The sequence below is a fragment of the Hipposideros armiger genome, unplaced genomic scaffold (genome assembly GCF_001890085.2).
Source record: "Hipposideros armiger isolate ML-2016 unplaced genomic scaffold, ASM189008v1 scaffold_711, whole genome shotgun sequence".
NCBI lineage: Eukaryota > Metazoa > Chordata > Mammalia > Chiroptera > Hipposideridae > Hipposideros > Hipposideros armiger.
This window is the reverse complement of record NW_017732061.1, coordinates 500,196-507,067: the sequence shown is the minus strand read 5'-3', so window position 1 is coordinate 507,067 and position 6,872 is coordinate 500,196. Positions and strand designations below refer to the sequence as shown.

The 6,872-nt window shown below is 37.6% G+C and overlaps 1 long non-coding RNA gene across 1 annotated transcript in view; it reads left to right on the top strand.

The window, feature by feature from the left end:
• Nucleotides 1–6,872, top strand: part of LOC109373352 (uncharacterized) — a 237,084-nt gene that overhangs the window by 105,857 nt on the left and 124,355 nt on the right. Inside the window, exon 3 of the long non-coding RNA XR_002122208.1 lies at nucleotides 2,073–2,156. This is a non-coding gene — a long non-coding RNA (uncharacterized LOC109373352). The remainder of the gene's footprint in view (nucleotides 1–2,072; nucleotides 2,157–6,872) is intronic.

Here is a 6,872-nt window from a genome sequence, read left to right as displayed (position 1 = left end):
TCTTAACCATCGCGCCACTCGGCCGGCCCTGTAATATTATTTTTTAACATGATATTTTTGTTACTTGATTTCCAAGAGAAATATATTCAGCCCCATTCAGTTTGACATTTCGTTACATATTCTATTGCATCATGCTCAAATTCTTTTATGGATTGATCTGGAATTCCCAAAATTGTAACTAGTACCTGCCTAATAGATGATCATTGTTTCAATGTCTATTTATATTGTCCTGGGGAATACTTACCTAGAATCCTGTCAAGGGACTTAACAGCTAAAAAAAGCAACAGCTGTCTAACGGAGGTTACAATTTTCAATGTTAAAAATGACAATATAAAAATAAGTATTTAGCATGTACCAGGGGAGTTAGACAATTTTATTTGCATAAATTAGTTCATGTTTACTACTACTGTTTAAGGGATTATCCATATTTTATTGATGAGTAAATTAAACCTCAAAATCAATAAACAACTTGTGCATCCATGATCACATAGTCAAGAAGTGGCAGGACTGGAAAACCCACCCAATTTACTTTCCTCCAAATCCTGTACTCTTTCTTTCTTTCTTTTTTTTTTTTTTTTTGTGGAGCCATCCTGCCCCCTGTTGGCAGCTCAGCGGCTGCTCAGCTCGGGCCAGGACTCGAACCGCTGTTGCTCAGAGCTCAAACTCTTGAGCGAGCTCTTAACCAATTGAGCCACTCAGCCGACCCCCCTGTGCTCTTTCTACTGTAGCATATATTTGACCCTTGAACAACATGAGTTTGAACTGTGTGGGTCCCCTTATACGCAGATTTTTTTTCAATAAATACAGTCAGTCCTTCACATCCTCAGATTTCACATTCTTGGATTTCACATAGTGGATTAACCACCACCAATCGAAAACAGTATTTTTTTCTTTCCCCACTGCAGATTCCCAACCAGGGATCTAAAATACTGTAACAATTTGAGGTTCATCGCATCTGATGGGAAAGGCCAACTGTAGTTAATTTTGGCGAGAGTCAATTGCTATACACAGATTTTTAGCTGCAGGGATTCGGGACCTCTAGCCCCAGTGTTGTTCCAGTGTCACCTGTACTACCTGTAAGGCTTTCAGCTGGCATTGAAGGTTCTAGTAACAGCTATGCTCCTAACTGTCATGTCTTGGGTAAGACGTTTACTAGCTCCGAGTTTGTTGTTTTTAATATTTGTTTCCTGCTTTTGCTTTATTATTTATTCTTAATTTCCTGCATGTGCAGTGGGAGTGGTGTAGGTAGGCTAAATGATTTTTAAGCTCTCCTCAGCGCTTTATCAACACATAACTCTTCCTGGGTCATGAGTCCTCATTGTTAGTTCAAAAATATTTGCGAGGTTGGTAATGATGAAGTTTGCTCTTGTAAGGCATTTTTATGTTTATGTGTTTCAGCAAAGAAAAGGAAATATGGAGTGTCCATAATTTTGCCTTTTAATATCTGGATTCTATTTTACCACACGGAGTACTGCACTAGCATTTTCTCCTTTTCATTTTCTGTCATAATTATTGATCTGTGATGTAATTGCTCTTGAAACTGATGAACTCAGCACCTCCAGGTTGGTGGAGGGAGATGGTTACCTGCTAGGCAACCTCAACTATTTTCACCTCACCTGTTGGGCCCTACCTTTGAGAACCTTGTTTGTGGAAAACCTAAGGGAAAAACTACTGTTCTTCTAATTTTTGCATCTTAAGGCTTCAGGAAATACAGAGATTTGGGACATATACATATGATATTGCAAAAAGGATTATCAGGAGAAAAATTTGATAGAATTTTTGAATTTTGTTTACATGGTTTAGGTGATTTCTTTAAAAAAAATAAAATAAAAAATCCTTTCCTGTGACTGCATAACAAATCACCACAAACTCAGCAACTTAAAGAAAAGTACATTGATTATCTCACAGTTTCCGTAAGTTAGAAGTCCAGGCATGGTTTAGCTGGTCTCTGCTCAGTTTCATGGGTTGCAATCAAGGTGACAGCTTAGGCCTGTCACAGTCCATGTCTCAGTTAAGGCTTGGGGTCCTCTTCCAAGTTCCTGCAGTTGTTGACAGAATTCATTTCCTTGCAGCTCCAGAACTCACGGTGGTTTGCTTAGTCAAAGCCAGGAACAGAAAAAGAGAGGGTCGCCATCATTTCCAATTTCTGAGCTCATGTAAGTATTAAAGCCTCTTTCAAAGGTCTGGCCCACACAGGATAATCTCCCTTTTGATCAACTAAATTCACCTGACGGGGGGTTTTTAATTACATCCAAAAAGTCCCTTCATTTTGTCATATACTGCAGCATAATCGCAGGAGTGGTATCTCTTCATATTCACAAGCCTCACCCATATTCAAGGGGAGGGACTTGACTCAAAGATGTGGGTCATTGAAGACCATTTTAAAATTCTGCCTACCGCAGATATATGTTAATGCTCAGACAGTATTTTACTAAGATCTTAAAAACTGGGCTGAGAGAGTAACACATATAGTTCTTTTGTGTCTAAATTCTGATTGATATTTAGATTGTTTTATAATCAGGAATTAGTAATTAACTGTAATCTATGTAAATAATATTATAGTTAATTATTTTCTTGGAAGCAAACCATTCTTATAAAAATCTTTATTTCTGGAGAAATAACTGTATAATAAATATTGAAGAATGTTATGGGGAAGGTTTAGTGTTAGATGATCTGATTTTATGGCTGTGTGTAGTAGTAGGTAAGTATTGACTGATTCAGGCATAGGGAAGAGATGAAGGCTGAAAATTTGCTGTTAGATTTGGTTGATGAAAATAGCAAAATTGTCTACTTGATTAACCATCAAATATATATCTCGACCATGAATATCAGATTAATATTTCCTCTGGGGGATACGAGGATACAGTTTTCTGCCACTGTGCATTTCCTACTCCTCTGAAATCATCTCACCACAAAAGGGGAAAGCCAGCTTAGAAATATGAAACAGTTTATTAACTCGTCAGCACTCAAGGGCCATCAGGAAGTTGTTGGAGCAATTCTGTTTATTAATTTGTTGCCTGGAACCCAAGGAGTTGATGAATAAACAAGCATGACAATGGCAGTAAAAATGAGAAATGGTACAAACCTTATGCTCCCAGGGCTTTCTCCAGAGACATTTATGAGAGATTATTATGTGAACATTAGAGCACATATTGTTTTGGGTTCTTATTCATTTTCATCCTTAGATAAACTTACTTCTGAATTAGTTCTGTTGTGTAGTTATTTATAAATCTTACAAAAATCCAGACCACTTCCTTATAGAGGAATGGTTATATGGCCTTGAGAAAGAAATTGCCAAAACCTAAACAACCTCAGAATGTGCCTGAATGTATATTTTCCATGGCAGAAAGGATCTATTCAGGAAACATGTTTAGACAACCAAGACAGATGGGAAGAGTGTAACAGTAGTTACCCACCAACTTCCTTTCTAACTTTACGTCCCATCAGGACCCTCTGAAGTTGAACCATAAATGTGAATCAATATTTCTCTTAGGCAGATTGCATAATTATTTGTTCTACTAGCTAAAAAGAATTTCAAAGGCTACGATATCTTTTAAATGTAGTACATTTATTAGGGGGTCTTAAATTTTAGTGTGCGTAAGAGTTACCTGATTACACCTGATTCTTCTCTGGATGAGGTTCAACCTTCTTTGAAATAGCTTAGACTTCAATCATGAAAAAAAAAATCTAGTGGAAATATAATTAAGAAAGCAGAAATCAGATAGGTTAAAAGACAATTTTGAATGTAGCATTGCCATAGATTCTAGCTACATTTAGGATGTTAGAACAGAAAATTTCTTTGTAAGTTATTATGAAAACACAGATGCACATGCATTCATATACACATGAACAAATAATCATTAGACTGTAAATTACAGGACTTTAAATATAAGCACAATTTTGGAATTTCTAATGAGAAAAAAACAAAACTATGTTGTATTTTCAGAGCAGTGCCACCTGATAAAACTGTAACATAAGAGCCGGCTGAGTGGCGCGATGGTTAAGACCTGGCTTGGGACGCCAGAGAGCCCCGATTTGGATCCCACATATGAGGGCCAGTGACACTGCCCTCCACAGCTAAGATGCTGAACAACAGCTCAATCTGGTGCTGGGCTGCCCTCAGTTGCCGGCTCCGGCGACTGCGTAGGCTGCAGTCCCTGCTGCAGTGGGTTGCCATGGGCTACCGTGTGTAGCCAGCAGCCAGCGTGAGTGGCCACCAGCCACAGTGAGTGGCCGTTTAGAAGCCGGCGACTGATCTGCCTCACCAGGGAAGAGCGCAATGATGGTGCCAACTTGAGGCCAGTGAAGCAACGTCCTCCACAACTAGACTGAAGAACAAAATGACAGCAACTTGTCTGTTCCCCTTCCCCCAATTCCCCAGCACTGTTCCCATCCCCCCAATTCCCCAATAAAAATCTTAAAAAAAGTAACATAAGCCATAATGAAATTTAAAATTTAATAATCACATTAAAACTATCAAAAAGAAAAAGTAAAATTACTTTAGAATTACATTGTATGCCATTTTTGAAGAAACTAAATACATTTTGAAAATTAAATAAATGAATTGTAACGTAAAACAGAGTCTGCTGGATTCCAAATATTTTGTCAAGATTTCCAGGGGAAGCCATGTATTCATGCTGCATAGGAAGCAGCATGGTCCTCTAGCACAGCTTTATGGACTGGCTGGTGGCTTCCTTGGCATTCTTGATGAGGCTCTGCAACCATCTCTATGCCATTTTTAGTGTCACTCAAGTGAAAAGCAATTTGATTGCAAATGGGTGTCCATGATTCTAGGCATCTATATTGTGGCAGTCCATCTGGCATTTGTGTTGATCCACTGTTGTTTTCTCTAGCCATGGAGAATCAATCCCTATGGCACATCTCTAATCAGCAACCTCATAAGCCTCTTTTCTTTGTACCTTTTCTTTGTACTTTTGATCACTTAGAATGCTGATGATCTATCATCCCTTTGAGGTATCTTTAAGGACCAGGGGTTTTGTAGTGACTCATTACCCCTGTTGCAAATCTTCTGGTGACTACAAGAAAGCTCCCTGCTTTGGGAAATACCCAAAGTGATTTCCTGGTATTCTACCAGCCTGGATCTTAAACCAGACCATCCTAAACATATTTAGGTTGAGGAAAATTCATCTTGCCATTTAAAAATAATATCATAAATGGGTAAATGGAAACATCTTTTTGTATACAAACAACAAAATTAATTTTTAAAAAATAGATTGAAGCATCACATAAGCTTCTCTTGAATTATCAAAATTCTTTACCCAGCGATAATGTGACTAATAGATTAAATTTTACTTTCCTTTTAAGCTTTAAATCCAAATGCTGTTACAATGGTTTGGAAAGTTGACAATTATAAATATGACACATTATCAACACTCTTGATGTAGACTTCATTGTTCATAATCTAATGTAGAGTAACTAGAAACTACATAAAGGTCAAAGGGTCCATTCAACCACTAATTATTTTAATGCTTGGCTCTTCATTGGTTTCCTTTTTCATTTGCTCACTCTTATTTCTTGCTACTTACCGTTTTCTATATAGAGCCCCTACCTCTTCAAATTTAGTTCCAGCTACTCTTATGGTTGTTTTACAGTTTTTAGGTTTGGGGATACATAGAAACTAGTTCACAGATTATGTGGAATATGAGTTTTGAAAATTGTGGGCTCAGGAATATGAAACATGCATTTTGCTTCATATTTGGTTTGATTTTTTTTAAAGCTGAAGTTGAATCCTCCTTGAAAGTGATATTTTGTTGACAGCAATTTTAAATCATGTGAAGGGTGACACTAGCTCAAAGTGTTGTCAGCCAAGTGACTATGTCAGGAGGAGGGAAGGTAAGAATCTTTTCACCTGAGTATCACTTTTTATCTTCACTGAATCTGAATCGAAAAATATAAAGCATGAATAATAAACATGCGAATGCAATTTTGAAAAATATGTGATCTGTTCATTTTACTTTATAATTCAAAATAAAATTGCCCAAGGTGAAGTTACGACTCAAAGTCTATCACTTCAATTTATTCTTTGTGAAACGTTCCAGCTTGCTTTTGTATATTTTGCATGCATGCTTTCTAGTAATGCAACAGAAATTACTTCAATCAAGTAAATTAGGGAAATATGCCAGCACGGTATAGCTAGGTTCTCTGCTCAAATTATTACAAGGCTGAAATTAAGGTATCGTTCAAGCTAAGATTTTGTCTTGAAACTCTGGAGAAAAATCCACTTTGGCGTTCATTCTTGTCAGAATTTAGTTCCTTGCAATTGTAAGATTGAGGTGCCTGTTTCCTTGCTGACTGTAAGCTGGGGGCTACTCTCAGTCCCCAGAGGCTTCCTTCATTTGTTGCTGTATTGGCCCCCTCCATTGTCAAACCAGCGATGGCATGTCAGATCCTTCCTGCGTGTTTTGAATCTTTCACTTCCTCTGTCTGTAACCTCTAAATCCAGATGTAAGGATTTATGTGATTAGGTTAGGCCCCTGCCTGATAATCTCATTTTAAAATCAGCTGATTTGGGACATTAATACATATATTGCATCCATTTTGCCATATAAGGTGTATAATCATGAGAGTGATAGCTCATCACATTCACATGTTCCACCCACACTCAAGGGAGGGAATTACAGAAGAGAGTGCCTCATTTGGGGTCATCTTAGAATTCTGCCAACCACAATCATTTTGTGTGTGTTTTAGATTTACAGGACAACTGTTATGTGTGAAAGACTATGAAAACAGAAGTGTGTTACTTGAGTCACAGGATTTCAGAATGGACATGAAAAGGCTTGCTGCCATTTTTTGTCATTTAAGAAGCTCCATCAATACACACAATAATGAAGGTGCCAATTATACCTTATTTC